The following is an 8,683-nucleotide window of genomic DNA, read 5'->3' on the forward strand; positions in this document are numbered from 1 at the left end:
AAGCAATTCCCATAGACACCTGCCCGAGTATACTCGGGACTCGTCCTCAGCGGGTTAATATATAGTATCTCCCCATTTAGTATAGGATTTAATAAAGTCCTGCTATATGGCATGTCCTAAAATTCGAAAATGAAGCAAAACATTGATATGGACATTAGGGGTAGCACTGTACATCCTGTTATTTTCATGCACGAAATCATATTTCATCCAGACAATTACAAAAACTTGCTGATTTTGTGTGTCGTGTGATGCATTCAAACCTTCTCCTGTAATATTTGAAATGCATTGTATGTGTATGATTTGTTTGTTTAGACATGCGAAACTGAGGAAAAACTTTGTCATACAGTAATCAAAGCAGTTTCCCAAAATTTTACGAGGACATTGGGGAGAGCATTGTGGCATTATAAAGAAGAAATGTGCAAACGAGCCTTTTCAATCACTAGTGTTAACCTTTTCATTAGCGGTTATAAGAATACAGTTAGTCTCATTTGTAGGACAGAAACAAAATTGGAACCATACTTTGTTGACTTGTATATCTGCAAGCAGGAGGTGAATTTCAGAGAATTGAACAGGTCATCTCATATTTAAAGCTACTTTCTTCGGAGAATGTAGATTCTAGCAAGTGCCAAATATTTAAGTCAATTTGTGTCCAGCACAGACTTGTTTGCATTCACACCTGTGAAAAATAGAAATGAAATGGATGGTAAAGAAATATTACCAAAGTAATGTTTAATTAGATTTATGTGGAGTTTGAATGTATATATTTGAAATACTGCTACAGTATATGACGGTGCTAAATTTTCTGTAATGACCGTGATTTTATTTCATTTTTGTTCTTTCGTTTACTCCAGTGACAATTTGTTTTTCCACATTTATGGATTATATGTTTACATCAGAAAAAGTTGAGGTGAAGCAAGTATTACAGGAAAGTATTTTGTAATAAATTTATCTTTTGATGGCCGAATCTGGCAAGGGAGATTTAAAATGGATTGTTTCTTTTGCTTGTATATCAGGTCACAACATATGTTTGTTGCGCCACCAAAATTTCAGATTTAAAGATGTTGGTGGCCCAAAATGGACCACCAGGCAACAAATTTAGTGTCAATCTCTTCCTTGACAATAGAAATAGCAGTGTTGAGAACATTTGATGTGGAGAAGGTAACTAACATGGAAAACTATTTGGTTGAAGTGATTTGATTATACTGCCTGTCACTTTTGCATTACAGGTGAGGAACTAGTCCATGGAAATTTGTTTCATTTTTTGTTAAAGTTTTTTTTGCAGCATATTTCAAGGAGGAGATGCAGATTTCAAAGCTTTTATGGAATTGTTCTAAGATGTTGAGGGATTACGTGTCATGCGCATTTCAGATATGATGTCGTTTCTAACCAAAGTGAGCCTTCAGTGAGGCCTCTGTGATGGCGAGAAAAAGGAATTCACTGCCTTCAACCACGAAGGATAGTTATGATTATTTGAGGATTTATGATAAATTTTATTTTTGTATGTTTGTGTTTAAAGCTTTATTAGGTTTACATAGTTCCTTGTTAGAGTTCTGTTTTCATTTTGCCATATTCTTTGCTCACTCATGAGGTCAGATTTGTAGATATGTTTTTGAATACTTTTATTCTTTGGTAAGAGCATGTTATGTGAGTGTGTTCTTTGCATTTGATGCTGTATTTCTTCTTACTGAGTGGTGGATGTGCATTACTCAGTGACAATTTTTATCATTGAAATGAAATAAAAAGAGAAATTAGTTTTAAGCATCTCACAGATTAGTCAGGGCATATTCCTGACTGAGAAGAAAGAATGAAATTGAAAAAAAAAAAACCACACACCAACAAACAAAGAGTAATGTTGGTGCAGTGTGTGGAAAGGAATGTTAGAGAGTGATTCTACTGTGGTTTTGTTGCACAAAAGCATTTGCTGTGGATTCTGAACCTAGACTATTACACAAGTATTCATGAAGATGGTTTTAAGGTCAAAACCTAAATTTAGACCATGGAATAAAATCGGTTGTGCAATAGGCATACCTTACACATGCGAGTATCAGTGCAGTTATTGGATGTTTGTTGACATACGCAATCTGTCACACGCATTTACGTAGAAGAAATTTGCATAGACCATGGACTAAATTGAAACCACCTTTGTGGATATAGGTCATCGTTTCACCAAATAGTATTCCAAAGAATACTTTCGTGGAGTAGAGACGATGCATGTTAAGTATGAAGTCAGGGAGTGTATACTTGATGACATGGTGGTTTGTTTGTGTGTTTGTGTGTTTTTCTGTCTTTGTGTATAACAGGGAAATTATCTACATGTTGAGAAAGGTTGTTTTGTCTCCAATGAAGATTCTGGTAGAATTGAAAGCTCAGGCCCCCTTTGACCCAATCTACAAACAGAACGATTTACTATATTTCTCAAAATTTTATCAGATTCTTCATTGAGAAATGCAAACCTTTAATTACTGGTGTTCATAAAATAGCTGAAATATGCACAGTAATAATATATACGTAGTATAGCTTGGCCCACAAGTTGGGCAGTAAGTCTGCACAGGTATGCAAAACTAATGTGACGTCAGGCAGAACCACATGATGTTGTAGCATGTGTGTGAGTCTGTTAAGGATGGGATACAAGTATTATTGTTTGCTATATTTGTACAGTGGTGCGTAGCAGCCAAACACAAGGAGGGAAGAATGTCATTTGATGGCTGACAAACGTTGACAAATTTGATTCAATTCCAATTCATTTCAGTTTCATTATCCATTTCTGGAAAATTGCTTTGTTTGCATGCATACATATAGTACAGTGGTACTTAAGTAGAATACATTTGTACAAGACACAGGTACACATGTATACATGTACACCGGTAGCATAGATTCAAAGAAATGCAAGGGATATACAACAAAATGCTGTGACATGACATTACAGTCAGTATGCCAAATATGTTTGTATGTGCACATTGAAGTGCTCACTTCGTTATGTATTTCACTTTTTTTTCACTTTTTGCTTGTATATTCACTGGTAGCTGTCAAATGTTGCATTATGCTCCATTTAAAGCAGTAAAAATAGATGATGATTATTATTATTATTATTTATTCGGCAATTCAATATACAATATACAATACAAGATGACATAAAATACAAACAGAAAATCGTAAATACATGATATAAAAATTGTGGTGGTTCCAGGTGCATGCTGCTGGTTGCTAGGGGATGATCACGGGAACTTCAGAATTAACAGCCGTTACAATGCCTTTCCCAGTCAAGTTGACTAGCGCTTTCAAGGCAGGGCAAAATACTGTCCAGCTAGGAGATTTTGCTTCTCTATCAAACTGTCATGGAAATGAATGGTCAGTGGTCATTGGTCATCTCGCTACAATGTTGGGAGAGGCTGTGAGAGGCCAGTTTATATTTGGGTCTGCATTATTTGTATCTGAATGTGTGTATTTCACCCTGGTAGTTTAAAGGGGAACATCAAACTATCAGGAAGATGACATGCTGCGAGTAAGACGAGTATGTTTTCATTTGGTGAAATGTACTTTAGGGCTGCTGGCAGTGAATGTGAATTTATGACTGCCATGCATCTATTGAGAGTACAGTGGACTCCCGTTATATTGAAGTCCTCGCGGCGGGACCAGCAGTTTTCTTTCTTTGTATCAAAATTTATCATAACCGAAGAAATATAGAACAGATAATGTTGCGACCTGAATTTTTACTTCGTTGTAACTGGAATTTTGTTATAACCATGTCCATCATGACTGGAGTACACTCTATACCAGTGTTGTTCGTGCTACTGTACATACTCTGCAAGAAAAGCTGCCTTCTGTAGCACGAGTGCCCTCTGTTGTGATTTGAATTTCTTTATATGTTATATCAGTCTAGAAAGAACTTAGTGAATGTTACAAGAGCCACACTACTTTACTTTGTATATGTCAGTGGTTCCGTACCAGTATTTTCTGTCACCTCTTGTTGAGTTTTTCTTCCAGCGTTAGATTGTTGAGGCGATATATATGCGAGAAATAAATGTCCTACCCAGACCTGCGTGAGATATGTTGATGCACTATACAGATTTATGAGATGATATAGAAATGAGTTTATTTTCAGAATACAGAGGATATCTATGAAATGGTTTGGTGTGGCGTACATTTTTTTTTTGAGCCGCCTCGATTGCATTTCCTATCGTGATTGTTTTCAATAAATGATTGCTTTTTATTGCAAGAAAAATGTTTTTGCCCTATTTGTTGTAATACTAATTTGTTGGTCACTCTGCCATTTTAGTGTTCATTAGTCTATGACACAACCTCCCCTTCTTTATATAAACTTTGTGTGATAATTTGTGTTTTCTGCTAATAGGTGAATGTATATTATTTTTAACTAAACTGGATTTTTTTTAAAGGAGTTCAGAGTTACCCTTTTGAGTTGTAATTTGGTGATCATGTGAAATGCATTGAAAATTACATTTATTCTGCCAAAAATGTTTTTGAACTTAAAGCAATGTACACTGCTCTACAGCAAGAATGCCAGTCATGTCAGCTTTGGTAATGTGCTTTCTATTTGTATGTAAGGTATTAACATTAAGTTTGAGCAAGTACAGACGAACAGACAGACAGGAAAAAAAACTGGGAGTTAGTAGCTTTTTATCATTATTATTTGTAAGTAAAGCCCAGTGGACCCATAATTTATTGATATAACAAGTTACAAGATTTGTGACCACAAAAAGACATTTTCTTCATAAATTACCGGGTAAGGTATTGCTTGGATTCCTAAGTATTAACTTTTTTTATGCAAAGATCAGTGAAAAAGAGTGAATAATATATACATGGCAGCTGCCATGTGAAACATACACAACTTGCTCACTTGTGGATTTTCTACCTACAGAACAAGCAGCTCAACTAGTACCAAAAGTAAAACTTATCAGAAATGGTGTTGCTATGATCAAATTAAATCATATTGACCTTATTTCTTGGATAACTGTTCTTTTAAAGCATATTTCAGAAATGACTGAAAGATAAATTACGTCCCAATGGAATCTTGAGTAACAGGATACACAAATGAATATCATACATGTATGAAAGTAAAGACAAGGTTTGGAAACATGAAACACACACATGCTGTCTTCACACTGACACCAGCCATGTGTATTGAATGAAACACTGAAATCCTGAATGTGGTAAGGTCTATACATGTAAATTTGGCAAAACCTTAATGATGTTGGCTAAAATTAATGCAGTCATCATTTTAATACAAGAAGACAAGTTATGTCTTACACAGAGAACTGACCATAAATACAAAAGACGATTCTCCCTTGAAGCTTCATTCAGACACCATGACAATATAAATGGCATGAAGAAATTACTTTTGCACATCACTTTGAAAAAATAAAAGATTGACCCAAGACAAGACATGTATGTGTTCTATCCTGATATCATCAGCAATCCTCACAAGTTCCACAAGACTTAAACATAGAGCTACAGTTTTACAATATACTTTTCATCAAGACTTTTACAAGCCTATAGCAGGGCTCCACACTAACTTTTATTTTTGGTGGCCCAAAGGCAAACATCCGACCTTTTTTGGTGGCCCGATCAGGCCACCACATTCTTCATTTCTCAAATTTTGGTGGCCCGACGTGCGTTTTTGGTGGCCGTGGGCCACCGGGCCACCGGGCCACCATTAGTGTCGAGCCCTGCCTATAGGCTGGATAGCTCTCCCTAAAACATATGAAAACAAAGCAAACAAAAATGATATGACCAGACTTTTGCTGCCATCTTGTGTTCAAATAAGGAGAGTGTGAAAGAGCTCTGAATCCTTGGTAAGCATAAAGCAGACACATGGAAGTTTGAGTAAACTTGCTCCTCAAAACGTATCTGACTTGGTTTGTTATTATCACCTTCACTACACCATACACTTCCAACTAGCAGGGTTGTCTGCAAATGTTCTCGAGGGCATATAACTACTGTAAAGTTATGTATACACGAGTAAAGAGGAAAAATTGCTCAGACAAGTGTCTCTGCTAATTTTCATGAGAAAAATTACATCATAGTAAAGGTCAGGTAAGTCACCCTGCATGTCTGAATTAAAGGGACTGTACAGTACTGGTTGAGGTGGGGATTCATGTTTTGAACATTCCTAAGTGAGATAATGAGAAACTTCTTATGAAATATGAAAGAGCATGTAATTTTAAGAAGGATTCAATGTTTATTTGATGAAAATTGGTTTTCAAATGGCTGAGATATCCCAAAAAGTGATAATAATAAAAGGCGACAGGCCACGCCTTTTATCAGGATCTCTTTGTTTCACCTTGTTTTTGGATATCTCAGCCATTTCAAAACCGATTTTCATCAAATAAACTTTTGATACCCCTTAGAAATGCATGCTCTTTGACATCTCATAGAGTGGTTTCTGAATATCTCGCAAAACGTTAAAAGCCAAATCCTCACCTCAACCAGAACTGTACACATCCTTTAAACCTGTCCAATGGAGAGGGGGGGGGGGGGGGGGGGGGGGGGGGGGAAACAGTTTTTGTTTTATTTGTCTTTTCTTTGGGACTGTTGTAAGACCAATATTGTATATATCTATACATATACATCATATTACTTCATGCTAGCTTCAACATTGTTCTCATTTTCAGAGGTTACAATGTTCAAATTGCTGTAATTTCAACAATTGCTGTTCAATCACAGGAGGAAATTTGACCACTGACAATGACTCAACAGCTTGTGAAAAAAATCCACATATACTGCTAAATTCTAATAACTCTGAAACAAGGGGTATAGGTGATGTAAGAAGACACGGAATACAACATATGCTACTAATAGTTACCTAATTAAAAAAGAACATGAAAGATGAAGAAATAAACGTAGTATGTACCAAATCAAATGCAATATTGCCAATGCAGAATATATACAAACATTTCTCTGACAAATACATGTATCCCACACACAAACTGATTGCTAGATATTCCAATTTCTTACCCACTGGTGTTTTCACTGGAAAAACTGATCACACAGTTCATTTAATCAATATATAAAAAATAAAAAGACAAGATAACTGAATACAGACCATTGTTAAAGGTGAATGACACGAGAAAAAGAACACATATAATAGGGATTATTTAATGCTACAGTGGTAATGCAGTCATGGTGAATAGTAATCTCATCCACTGATCTATTTAGGATGAGTTAATAATACATGTACTTAAATCAATCAAAATATCATCTGTTACAATAAAGATACCGGTAAGTTGAACTGAGAGAGCAGGTTATGAGGCATTTAAATAGTCTGGCATACCATGCACAGTCAATGGAAAGATTTTTGAAAAAAAAAAATGATGAATCAAACTGCTAATCAAAACCACAGAATGAGTCCATCTGGTCAGGCATTGAACTGTTTCACCAACCAAATGTTCTTCACATGACTGAATATTGCATCAAAAATCATCCTTTCTGTGTACCTAATAATAATTGTCCACTGAAATATTGCAATTAAAAATCTAATTGTGAGTGAAATCATATTGTACATTGAACAAAGCCAGAGCTTTAGCGTACAGCCTCACACTGCCAAGCAATTGAATAGCATCTGACCTACCAAAAAAGATATTGTAAAAGCAAATGGTTTTACGATAAAAGTTGGAAGGAGGCATGACGAGATATTGTGGTACACTGACAAATCAGAACTGCAAAGAGTAAATAAATGATAAATGAAGGGTTAAGCATATGCTAATATGCATACGTAATGAGTGAGAAATTGATTTAAATGGATCTTATTGGTGGGATCTTGCTATTGCTGTAACATGTACGCACATTGCCATCTGATGTCACACAGACACACTTGACAGTTGACTTCTCATATCAGACAGAAAATTTTGAAAACTTGGAAGAATGTGTGTTTGCTGAATGCTGAGCTTCTTCAATATTGCACCTTATTTTGACTCATGAGCAACTACTGCCTGCTAATCAAGTGTAACACAAATGAATACAGAGCTCTAAGATACATAGTTTGAATCGAATAATAAATCAAGAAGACATAACTCTAGACATACTCTGAAGCTTTCTGCCTGGCCCTAGCTTTCAGCTAGTACTGAAAAGAAGTTGATGGAAGACATAACTCATAAGAAGGGAACATGCATGGTTGCACCTCCATATATCATAAAGAATACACAATTGCACAAATAAACCTGTAAAGCCAAACATGAACAAAATTATGAGACATACGTCAGGCCTTTCAAGACTTATCATTCTATATGCGCTCTTTAGGATCAGAGCTGGTATGAGATGAAAGAACTTCGGAAAGCCCCAAACCAATTGCTAGTCAAGAAACAAAAACAAAAACAAAAAAAAATCAGATAATGAGATGTGGAAAATGAGTTGGAAAATACACACATTCAATGTAAACAGGTCTGACTGTATCAGGGACATCCTGTATTACATTCGGTAGAGAGAACTTACATGTATACTGTCCAGACTTTTGGATGAAGCTGAGGAGAGGTAGAACTTATACAAGTTTTTCCTGCATGAACATAATGATAATTCTACCCAAATCTGTAGCAATCAATCCACAGGGGCTACGAGCGAGTCTCCCAAATTCAAAGTGAGTGACCAATCCATCAATGGTCATCCAAGTGAATTGTCTTGCATGAATCAACTATTACAAGGGCCACATCATGAGGTGGATGTTTAACCCGTA

The sequence above is a fragment of the Diadema antillarum genome, unplaced genomic scaffold (assembly GCF_040938485.1).
Source record: "Diadema antillarum isolate AM-2024a unplaced genomic scaffold, OU_Dant_1.0 scf00000104, whole genome shotgun sequence".
Taxonomy (NCBI): Eukaryota; Metazoa; Echinodermata; class Echinoidea; order Diadematoida; family Diadematidae; genus Diadema; species Diadema antillarum.